Raw genomic sequence first — 12,287 nt, 5'->3', positions numbered from 1 at the left:
GCTTAGGTCGTGATCTCACGGTTTGTGGGTTTGAGCCCTGCATCGGGCTCTGTCCTGACAGCTCAGAGCCTGGAGCCTGCTTTGCATTCTGTGTCTCCCTTTACCTCTGCCCTCCCCCGTTTGTACTCTGTCTCTCAAAAATAAACATTAAAATTAAAATTAAAAAAAAAATCACACTCATGAACATGTGCCCAGTTGTAGAGAAACCATTGATCTAACCATGACTGGCTACCTTCAAGTTTTATTAATATTGACTTACTATTTGTTCACTTATTTTGTAATCCTTTAGCACTTGTTGCAAAATAAGCAGTCGCAAGGGCCAATGGTGTAAGAAAAATTTATGGGAGATTAACTTAAAATTAAGGAAATTCAAGTCATAAACTTTCTCCACGTGAATTGAGGAATGACTACCTTATTTAGTTAGAATGGGATAATAGGGGCGCCTGGGTGGCTCAGTCAGTTAAGTGTCCAACTATTGAGGTCATGATCTCACAGTTCCTGAGTTCGAGCCCCACGTCAGGCTCTGTGCTATTGGGATTCATTCTTTTTCTGCCTCTCCTGCTCTCTCTCTCTCTCTCTCTCTCTCTCAAAATAAAGAAACTTAAGAAAAAAAGGGATATTAGTGCAGGAGCATAATTTGAGAACTGCTACTATATAGTGGGTTAGTACTTATGATGCAGTGCACTGCAATTTTATTATTTCTCTATTATAAATGTGGAAATTGAGTAGAGAGGCAAAAATGTTCTACAGTATTTGCTCTGTAAAATCTGGAAGAAAGGATTCTCTTTACTCAAATTTGTAAATCTTATATGATACCCATTTCCAGAATGGAAAATTCCAGAATTTTTTAAACTCTTAAGGATATTGTTCTGAATAAATATATTTTACTGTAATATGGAAAATGACTAAAAAAATTACTAGAATGTGGTCGAATAGCATAATATCATTTGTTTACTTATTGGGGGAAGCCGCAAGTTCTATAGAAATTGTTTAGGGGCGCTTGGGTGGCTCAGTTGGTTAAGCGTCTGACTTCAGCTCAGGTCATGATCTCATGGTTCTTGGGTTTAAGCCCCACGTCTGGCCCTGTGCTGACAGCTCAGAGCCTGAAGTCGGCTTCAGATTCTGTATCTCCCTCTTTCTCTGCTCCTCCCCTGCTAGTGCTCTGTCTCTCTCTCTCTCAAAGATGAATAAATGTTAAAAAAAAAAAAAAAAAGTTGTTAAAAGGGAACTCAAAACCACCTGGAGGGGATTACCTGGAGGGCTTGTTAAAACAGATTGATGTGGAACTCCACCTCCAGTTTCCAATTCTGTGGGTACGGAGTGGGGTCCAAATTTGCATTTCTAACAAGACGTAAATGCTGCAACCACGCTTTGAGGACCACTGCTCTCTATACCTTGGGCTGCCTTCAACTTAACAAGCCCTTGGTTATTTCTCTCCTATTCCCCACAGTGGCTCAATAAAACTTTATCACCTCACACCTATTTTACAGCATGATCCCCGCTTCTTCAGCATCCCCACTTTCCTACATTATAGGGTAAATTTGGGTCACTGGGTATGAACCGCTTCAGGTTCTTACTCCTTTCTTCCAGTCTATCCCTCTTCCATTTTAAGGTCCATTTCCTGGACTGTTGATCAAAAAGCTTCCAGTCTCTTCCAGGATCTATCTAATTCCATCTTTGCTTCCTAGAGATTTTGTAATCAGCCCTCTTCTATCTCGAGTGTTCAAACTTTTCCTCTTTATGAGTTTCTTCTCCAAAGCTTGTAAACAAGTTCAAGCCCTTGATCTTGAAAATGTATCCTGTGACCCTAAACATTTCTCTAGCCAAGCTCTTTCTTCTACACAGGACATGCTCTTGGGAAGAATAACACACTTGATTTCTCAACTTCCTGATTTATTCTCCTCAAGTCATTACAACCAGGTTTCTAATCCTACCACTGTATTGATGCTTCTGTACCCAAGGTCACTTTGAGCTGGCTATGCACTGTTGACACCGATTCTCCTTAAAATTTTTTAAAAATGTTTTTATTTATTTTTGAGAAAGTCAGACAGAGTGTGAGCAGGAGAGGGGCAGAGAGCGGGGGGGGGGGGGACACAGAATCTGAAGCAATATCCAGGCCCTGAGCTGTCAGCATAGAGCCCGATGCAGGGCTCAAACCCACAAACCACAAGATCATGACATGAGCCGAAGTTGCAGGCTTAACCGACTGAGCCACCCAGGCACCCACCAATTCTCATTTTAGTGCCATTCATCTCTCTTTGAAGCTCTTTGCTCTCCTGGTTTCTGTGACACTATTGCCTCCTCAGTTTTCTTTGTAGATTCTTACTCTCCCTTTTCCATTGAATGTGGGTGTCTAGAATCCAATCTTTGACTCATTTTGTTCTATGCATGCTCTCTAGGGCATTTCATTGCGTTCCTCGGCTTCAGTTCTGTTCACATAGATTCTTCTGAGAATGTTCTTAGGTCAAATCTAGGAACAGGGCTAAATTTTTTTACACTTAAAATTAAATTAAATTAAATTAAATTTAGTTTAAATTAATTACATCTAATCGATGTATATGGAATGCTGTATGCTGTGTGCTGCTGGTTCCCAAACCTAAATGGCTATTTACTTTCTTGAGCTGCAGACTTTAGCTTCTATCTCTACCCTTGCGTCTGAATAGTCTAGTTGGCTCTTGGTGGTAGCCATCTGAAATTTTATATGGTCACCTTAAACTCAAAATGTTCAACCTGCCACTCAGTAAGTTGAGAAACCTTATAATTGTCCTCGAATTCTTTCTCTTTGCCTTATTTCCATCCTCATATCTTACCAGTAACTAAGTCTTATAAATTCTATTAATATTAATATAAATTAATATTCTCCTTCCTGTCATCTTCTATCTCCTGTCCCCACACAGAGCTTTGTGAAAATGCTTTTGGGTGAGGGGCGCCTGGCTGGCTCAGTCGGAGGAGCATGTGAGTCTTGATCTCGGGGTTGTGAGTTCAAGCCCCAGGTTGGGTGTAGAGATTACTTAAAAATAAAATCTTAAATAAAACAATGCTTTTAGGTAAAATTTAGGAAGAAGGTTAAGTTCTACATCTGAGTGGATGTTTGTGAAATAAGGACAGTTGGAAACTTATCCACAAAATTTATCTAATAAGCATAAGTGGGAGTTCAGATGGGACCTTGGGAATGCTAGCTTCCCAGAAATACAAAGAGACTCGGAGTTGATTACTGGGCTTGCAAATGAGGTAGAATCATCACTCAAGCCAGTTTTAACCAATAGGTTAAAAGTGGGGGAGATGTCAGCTAATATTGGTACCACATATTACCATGGTGAGTTTGCTTTTATTTACATAACTTTGTCCCTTCCAAATTTATCAGTAAGAAGTCATTTTGAGGTCAGAAATTCTGTGTTACTTCTCATTATATCCCCAAGACCTAACAATGACTGGTATACTTAAGGGTCCTTAAAAAATATTTATTAAGAGAATAATTGTCATACTGACATATATTTATTGATTCATGACAAATAAAACATTAATACTTGAGATAGGATCTCATGTTTAGTTTATTCCCATGTCTAGCACATCACAAATACAAACATCATAAAAATTACTCGACAGCTCATTAAAAACTGGAAAACAATAATAACTATAAATTACCGAACATTTTCATTATGTCAGGAACTTTTCATTTAAATCCTGATAACAACCCTACCACATAGATGTCCTTATTCCTATTCTACAGTGAAAGATGCTTATTTTCTGAGAAATTGAATAATTTGTCCAGGGCATCATGGCTTATAAGCAACAACAAAGCCCATATTTTTTTGTGCTGTACCCGACTGAGTGAACGAAGCTGTTGTAAGTATATTCTAGAAAGAGGGACACCTGGGTGGCTCAGTCAGTTAAGCATCCAACTCCTAATTTTGGCTCAGGTCATGATCTCACAGTATGTGAGTTTGAGCCCTGCTTGGGATTTTCTCTCTCCCTGTCTCTCTGCCTGTCCCTCACTCTCTCTCAAAATAAATAAATAAAATAAACTTTAAAAAACGTTTAAAAAATACATTCTAGAAAGAGAAAATACAGCTTATGCTGTATCTATAAAAAACTAAAACTAAAACTAAAACAACTTAATCAAATCTGCTGGTATAGTTCCCCAATCACTAACAATTGATCTGAGCATTCCTTAGTCAGAATAGGTTTACTGCATCGGGCTTCAGAGTGTGAACTAGGGACAGCAGGTTGCATTAGCCATACTGTGGTATATTTCACTCATGGCACTGATTAACTTTCGGCCCTGTTGCCACGCATGATAGAAAAAGAAATGTATATGTGGAATACAAAATGGAGGCAGTTATTCAAATAATTCACTGAAATAGATCCAGTTTTACATCTAAATATTGCAACGAAAATACTTTGAGGAAACGGATGTTCTGTGTATTTGTGTCAACTGAATTCTCCACCTTGGTGTCAGGCATTGATAGAACAACAACAAAAGAAAGGTTTGTTGTTGTTTTAACAAGGGGATGTTGAGATTTCTTCACATCTTCTTAAAACAAAAGATATTCTTTGACGAGCGTTATTATACAGGACTAGATGGACCTCTATTCTGTGAGCAGGATTGGAAATTAACTAAATAATTATTAAAGAAGGTAACAAATGCAAACTTTCCTATATTTCCATAAGAAGTTAGTTATGAAGGCAAAACAACTGATAATGCAAACATTGTACTTCATTACTTATGCCTAAAATTGCATTCTTGATCTCTTATCCCTACCCAACATCTCCATCCCCACTCTTGCCCATCACAGTTACTGGCAAATTCATTTTTCCAGTTTCCCAGGACACTTCAGTCATCCTTTATTTCTCTTTCCCTAGAATCCCAAATCGAATCTGTCAGTAAATCATATTGATTTTGAAAAAATATCCAGAATTTAACCCCGTCTTATGGAGTCTACCGTAACAACCCTAGTGCAAGCTACCATCACCTCTTACCTGGGTTACTACAGTAAGACCTGTACTCTACAGACTATTTTTAACCCAGAAGTCAAAGTAATTATTATTATTATTGTTTTAAAATTTACTTATTTTGAGAGAGGGAGAGAGGGAGAGAAAGGGAGAGGGAGAGAGAGAGAGAGAGAGAGAGAGAGAGAGAGAGAGAGAGAGAGAATCCTAAGCAGGCTCCACACTTCCAGCGTAGAGTCCGATGTGGGGTTTGAACTTGCGAACCGTGAGATCATGACCTGAGCTGAAACCAAGCTTCGGAAGCTCACCTACTGAGCCACCCATGTGCCCTCAGAGTAATTACTTTAAAGTCTAAACCACATCATGTCAATCCTCTGCTAACAGCCTCCCTGTCCAGGCACACAGGCCTTCTACCATCTGGCTTCATGGCGCCTCTGTGACCTCCCTTTTTTTTTTTTTAATGGGTCATTGTTTTTCAGCTAACAATGGGTCGTTACCCATTCCTGCAACTTACCAGGCTTGTTCCCACTTGGGTTGTTCTCCCTGGAGTGCTCTTTCTTTAGATGTCTGTAGCGATCTCCTTCACCTTCATCAAGTCATTGTTCAAATAGCACTTTCTCAGTGAGGCCTACCCTGCTTGCCCAATTTAAAAATTGACAATTCTCTCATTCCTCCTGTTCTTTGTCTCATTCCTCCCGTGCTTTGTCTCATTCCTTATCCCTTCCCTGTTGTATAAAAAATTTCCCCCTGTTCAGGGACACTCATGGCTTTCTAACATATTATATTATTTAGGCGTTTATTTAGTTTATTGTCCAACTACTCCTCCTACGTTTGATGATGGCATAAATTTTTGTCTGTTTTGTTCACTGCTGCGTCTACAGCTCCTAGAATAATGTCAGGCACGTGGTAGGCCTACAATAATAATTTGTTGAATGAATGAACTAATTAGCACCCATTACTTACACTCAGTGAACAGACCTTATCTTCAAGGGGAGAAATGTAGAAGTTGTTTGCTTCTAGAACAAGAGGATTACATATTGAATTCAATGGGAATGAAAGCAACTCAGTTTCCATGTGTCTAGGGAGCTCAGGGGCTCTGTGAAACCCTGATATTATAGGATTCCTTTTTCCATTCTAGTCTCAAAACGTGATCATTAGCCAAAGACTAATTTTAAAAGATCCTGGAGTGTTAAATCTGCACTGAGAGGTTCCTAAGAGGATGTATCATGATTATAGTTCTACAAGCTGCTCAGTACTGTAATTCTTAACATTCCTTCTCTCATCACTGTATTGCTCTTCCTAATTTGAAATCTATGAATGTAATTGGAAGGCATGGGAAGCCAATTTAATTACACCCCAAAGAATTATGCGATGCACCACCCCTCCTGTATTTCAACAGATTCGATTAATGTATATTTTTCATGTTGGTCTTTCTTTTGCAGTGCATAATATCAGTCCTACAGCAAGAGCCTTGAATAGTCTGTATTTTTTGTAGCACAAATATATTGATTGAATGCTGAAATTATCTTGTACCACTTTAATATCCATCCTTTGGTCATTCCTGTTTTGAAGGAGCATAGAATTTTAGGTCTGCAAGGTTTTAGTTCATTTGGTTTGATCACCTTATTTTACAGACATGGAAACAGAGGCCCAACAATGTTAAGTGACGTGCCCAAGTACCACAGAGCTGGTTGGAACAACTTGTTCTGAAAGTAAAGCAAGCTGCAATTGAAAAAATAGTTCTTAAAACGTTAATTGAATACAGCAACAATTGTAATATGCAGTTCTAAACAATATGCAGCTCTAACCAGTTGCTTTCCATGGTGACTATATAAGCATTAGAAATCTGGGGTGCCTGGGTGGCTCAGTTGGTTAAGTTACCGACTCTTGGTTTTGGCTCAGGTCACGATCTCACAGTTTCGTGAGTTCAATCCCCGTGTCGGGCTCTGAGCTACAGCGTGGAGCCTGCTTGGGATTCTCTCTCTCTCCCTTTCTCTCTGCCCCTCCCCAACTCACGCTGTCTCTTAGATTAGAAATCTAAGGCAGAGACAGCAAAGAATAAAATAATTTGTAGATAAGAAGAGGCTCTACAAGCATCCTAATAAATAAAATCATGGATCACAAAAGAGTAAGAATTTTGCAGGTCACCTGAAGTGAACTAGCCTGATCACAACCACATGAGAAGATACCAGGTCATCACAGAGATGTTTCCAAATAGCTTCTGGTATTTGGAGAATTGGGGCTTGTTTTGTTGCTTAACGCAATCAGTTTTAGGATGCCAAGAGGCATTTTTTTTATCTACACTTTCTTTTTGCACTATTGACTCTATATGAGGGTTATTATGCCAGAGGAATGTGAACGTCTATGCTCACAACGCTTCATTTTCCTTTAACGGCTCTGTTTAAGGGACAGAGACATTTTTGTGGAGTGATGCATTCAGTTGGTCTCCCGGTGCTTTCTCCACATGCTTTGGAAATCATGTATTTTTCTGAGAGGTGGTGGTCACGAATGTCTTAATTTCAGCAACAGCTTCATTGTTTTAGCTTTGTTATAATTAAGATACCCTAGTAGTGTTGATTGTTTAGGAGACTCTATATTCATCTAATGGAAGATACTTTGACCCTTTGTGTACAGCTGCGTTCTCAAATGACAAACAAAATTATGGCTAAATCAAATTTTAAAAATGAATTTTAATAGATTCCAGGAGGTAGGAACACTAGGATAACTCATGTGACTTCAAAGCTAAGATCTCTGCCAACAGCACAATTCACAATTTCCTAAGAGTGAATTTTTGAGTTCCCTTTACTAGTGCCTGGTTTAATTCAGTTTCCGTTCTCCATGGCTCACTTTCAGTAACTCCTGTTGTGCGTGATTATATGTAGATTAGACACCAGTAGCCTGAGAGTAAGATCTGTGTTCTATTCTGAAAAGCTAGGTCAAATCTGGCCTCCACGTGATGCAGGTAAAACGCCCATGCAAGTACTATGGCAACATTTACTGAATGTAATTTTAATTGAAACGATCTGCTTTGGGTTATATTTCCTTAGATGTAATATCAATTTTTCTCTTAACTTTCTCCTAATTATTTTGTTGGTAATGTTCTTGAAAGGGCTTTTCAACTACTGTGTATATCGGTTTTCCTTTGTAAGAAATTATGAAATTGTTACTTTCTCTTCCTTATGTTCTACACTTTGCCCAATATTGCATTGAGCCCTGATTTACACATTATGGTGAGTCTTTATATTCTAAATGTATTATTTTAGAACTTTAAGTATTTGGCAAATAGTGAAGTATTGGGGAGATTAAAGAGAACTAAACACACAAGAGTCAAGTATGATCCAGAGGAAACAAAGAAGTTGCTCTTGTAAAGAATGTAAGCAAGTAGAAAGAAAAGCTTATTTCAGAACACAAATATCCATAGGAAAATAACAAGCAGTAAACGCTTTAAAAGACCCGACTGAAGGTTGATAGTTGAATCTCTATGAAATACTTTATATTCGACGTCATAGGAGTGGACGTAAGCATGGGTAATTGTTTTCTTCCCTTAACAACTGAAAAGAATGTTAAAAACATAAATAACAAGACTTCATACACAGTGAAAGCAATTGAAGTAACTGACGATTGTATTATAGAACTATAGGTATATCACGGAAATTGAGAGCACGACGTGCAGTTTAATAGTGGGGGTGCAAGATTTAAAAATGAGGAACAGGCCAAAATCCTAAAGAAAAAATAGGATCATCCTCCCCCCCCATCCTTGAAACAGAAAAAGATTTCAATTATAAAAACGTGGTCGTTAAATGCCTGAACTTGTTACAATGAGTCTGGCGGTGGGAGTGAGGGGTATTCATTGCGGATCATCATCTCCCACCGCCTCTCCTAAGACTGTGGTGTGCATGAGCCTGCGTAAGAACTGGTGTCCCACTGTCCAGAAAGGGTTCCATATCCACACCCCGGCACTGCGGCCCCTTGGGGGAGCAGGCCTTTTTGATCTCTCCGCTTCTCCTCCCCATTTTAAAAGCACAATCCGGTTAAGATCCCGGTTCACCCCAATTCCTGGACAGAACCTTACACGGGCCAATCTCTGCTCTCAAGTTGAAAACAAACTTCCAGTATCGGTCACCCAAGCCCTCGAAAATCCTAGCCCTCTCGGTTCGACTCTTAAAGAACGGCCTGGCCCTTGAACACCTTTCGGGTCTCAGCACGACTCCACTCCCCTCCCAGCAGGCACCGCTTTGAGGTCCGCCGCTCGGACCACGGTGGCCCGCAGCGGGGAAAGTGGCTGCGGTACACTCCACTACGCCCCGCCCCCGGCGAGCGTGGCGGAAGTTGCTTGCTCGGAAAAGGAGACCACGGCCACCTGGTGGAGCGCGCATGCGCCAGAGCCCGCGCAGCTAGTGGTAGGGGCGTCTGCAGCGCTCCCTCCTCCGTCTCCGCAGCCCCCGCCCCACGGAGAGTCGGGCTCACGCCATCTTGTGCCCCCCCCCACCCCTGCCCCAGCCGAGCCACCTTCTCCCTTTCTACACTCTCAGCCCTCCACCCCGCCCCTTTCCAAGCGTGCCCCGGGCCGCCGCCGCCGAAACCGCACCATCTCTCCCCACATTCTCCACGCGGGAAGCGCAGCCGTGCCTACAAGTGTTCTTAAAGCGGAGGTTGTAGGGGGTGCGGGGGGCGGTGCGGGGCGGGCGGGGAGGGATCTGCGAACCGGGATGGACGGCGCGCGGCGAGCCCCGCGTCCGTGGGCCCGGCCCCGTCCTGACCCCTGCCCCGGGGCGGCCGCGGGGGAGGAATTGGCGTTTGTACTCTAGGGCTGAAGGGAGGACGGTAGCGCGAGGCGCCGGCCGGGCTCAGCACCCGGTTCTCCCGCCGAGCGTGGAGCTGGCTCTTGACTCCTCCCCGTCGGCGGGTGGGCGTGGGGCGAGGGGAGCTGGGCAGGCGAGCTGGAGCTGGCGTGGCTGGGGCGTGTTAAGGAGCACCTTCCGCGCCTCATCTGGGTAGTGTTTTGCGGGGAGGAACCCTTAGAGAAGGAAAGTGCTTTATGCCCGGGGCGGAAGAAGAGTTAAGTAGCGTTAGTAGAAGCCTAGCATCCAGGAAAAGGGAAAGATCCACTCTGTTTTCTGTGGGCTGAGCCCACATCTGTGACCCCTGCGGAAATTATCGAGCCTGCGTTTGCCGGGTGTTCCGGTCTGTAAATGGGGGTGGTAGTAGCCTAGCCCAGAATTGCCCCGATTATGTGAGGTAATACACTGATCAGGCACTGATCAAATTACATGTTGACGGTATTTAATTTTAGTTTTCATGTTTTAAGGAATTCAAAATGACTGTGACCCTGTTTTCTAAATTAAAAGTCAAGACACTTGAAGGTCTGGTAAGAGTAGATTCATATGAAGAGTGGAATGAAGTATCTGACAGAGAGGATACTAACATGTGTTACTAACATGTGTTGTTAATGTGCACGGGGGTGAATTAGCATAACTCCATGAGGTTAATACAAACTTTAAACTGTTTACTTTGAAAGAAATTAGTATGTATCAATAGAGGAGGAAAAGACAGGGTCTTAGTATATGTTAGGAGTCAGAGCTTTGAAAACGGAAGTGCGTTAGCTGTGCACAGATTTACTTGACGACCAAATTGAGGATGGACCTCTTGGAATTTCTGGTGGACGTTTCAAAGAGACTGGATTTGACTGAACATGAGGATCAATTTTTTTTGATGGTACTTTGCAAAAAGAGAATGCACCTCATTGCACTTAATTCATTATTGCAAGTTTCTTAATCTCTGGGAGTATTCAAGCAAAGATCTAGAGCAGCCTAGGTCCATAGAAGCACTGTCCAATATTGTAGAACTTTCTGCCATGATGGAAATATTCCGTAATCTGTGCTGTACTAATGTGGTATCCACTAGCATCAAGTGGCTCTTGAGCACTTGAAATGTGGCTAGTGCACTGAAGAACTTAAATTATATTTTAATTTAAATATAAATAACCAAAAGTGGCTAGTTCACTGCCTTTTGGGCAGCTTAAGCCTAGAATCTAGACTTTGAGACGCATTTCACTTCTTGATTTGATTGAATTTTAAGTCGAAGCCAATTCTTGGAACATTTATTGCCTTAGGGAATCATAATTATATTCAAATAATGCCTTTTGCTCAAATACTATAGTTCAAAGCATGGGTCTGTTAGTACTTATTTACAGCTTGACAGATTAAAGCAAATTGTTCTTTTGACTCCTTGGGTTGTACAGCCAATGCCAGATTCATCTGGAAAGCCATAACAATACTAGCTGGCACTTCCTTTAATCATTATTGTACCGTATTGTGACCATGGGGTTCCACTATCTTTTATCACTTCGGTTAAGTTTCAGTGAAAACGTTTCTACTTTTTTATTCCTAAAGTTGTTTTCCATTTGAAAGATAGTGCTTTTTTTTTTTGTTTTGTTGTTTTGTTTCGTAACTTTTTGTATAATAAAGCAAGTTAATAATTTATACTAATAACCTTTGAGCATTGGGCCATTTTAGAAATAGTTTTGTGGTTATCAATATTCAAAACTTTTGAAGAGATAAGTCTGGAATTTGGTGCTATTGATGAGATTCCTTTCTTTGAGATATGTAGATTTTTTTTCTTTTTTAAGCACATTATTTTAGTGTGAGAATAAAACTTAAAAAAAAAAAAAACTTTATTTTAGGTAGCACCCTTAACTCTGGCCTAGTGCCCTTGATCTCAAGGCTGAAGATAATCGTTAGATGTAGGCCAAAAACTTAAAGCCCATGAAATATGCATTTGAATAGCCCATAACATACAAATCAAAATGGGTTGCTCTTATATAGGGTGATTGTAAACTCCAACTTTTCTGGGACAGTCATTGTTTAGAGCCTCTTTATCCTAATAGAGCCCCTTTCATATAAAAAATGTCCCAGTTGGTATCACATAATAATACGGCCACCCTACTTTTAGTCTTATTACTTGTTGAAGTTTGTAATATGTAATTTTTAGGGGGATTAATTATATTGCAATCTCACGAATGTACTAAAGTATTGAATTATTGGTTGTGCGCTTAAATAATAGATGAGATCTCTGGAATAAGGCCAGCAAGTGACCTGTTCATTTAAACTACTGGTAGGTAAACATTTTTGCTTTTCTCCCTATACTGGATGGAAATCTTGGACAGTTTGATTTTTGCTTTTCTCTACATAAGTGATGTTTTCGTGTTTTTGCTTTTCCCTACATAAATGATCTTTTGGTGTAGAAAGCTGCAAAGAAATTTAGGCTAAGTCAGTCAAATCAGAAGATTGAGTAATCTTGTTGAAAATAATACCCATTTTATTTTATGGTTAAGTTGA

The 12,287-nt window shown here is 40.6% G+C and overlaps 2 protein-coding genes across 8 annotated transcripts in view; one reads left to right on the top strand and one right to left on the bottom strand.

The window, feature by feature from the left end:
* Positions 1-12,287, bottom strand: part of RUNX2 (RUNX family transcription factor 2) — a 329,260-nt gene that overhangs the window by 264,052 nt on the left and 52,921 nt on the right. The gene's annotated exons all lie outside the window — the stretch shown is intronic.
* SUPT3H (SPT3 homolog, SAGA and STAGA complex component) overlaps positions 9,338-12,287 on the top strand; it is a 550,537-nt gene continuing 547,587 nt past the window's right edge. For 2 of the 3 annotated variants that reach the window (XM_086706992.1, XM_086706991.1), the window contains exon 1: positions 9,338-9,602. The gene's annotated coding sequence lies outside the window, so the exon portion shown is untranslated. Of the gene's footprint in view, positions 9,603-9,687; positions 10,189-12,287 lie in introns of those variants that run through there. The other variant, XM_086706993.1, reaches the window with a different exon arrangement.

The sequence above is a fragment of the Puma concolor genome, chromosome B2 (assembly GCF_028749965.1).
Source record: "Puma concolor isolate L17-30 chromosome B2, mPumCon1.1.hap2, whole genome shotgun sequence".
Classification (NCBI taxonomy): domain Eukaryota; kingdom Metazoa; phylum Chordata; class Mammalia; order Carnivora; family Felidae; genus Puma; species Puma concolor.
This window is presented reverse-complemented; position numbering and strand designations above follow the sequence as displayed.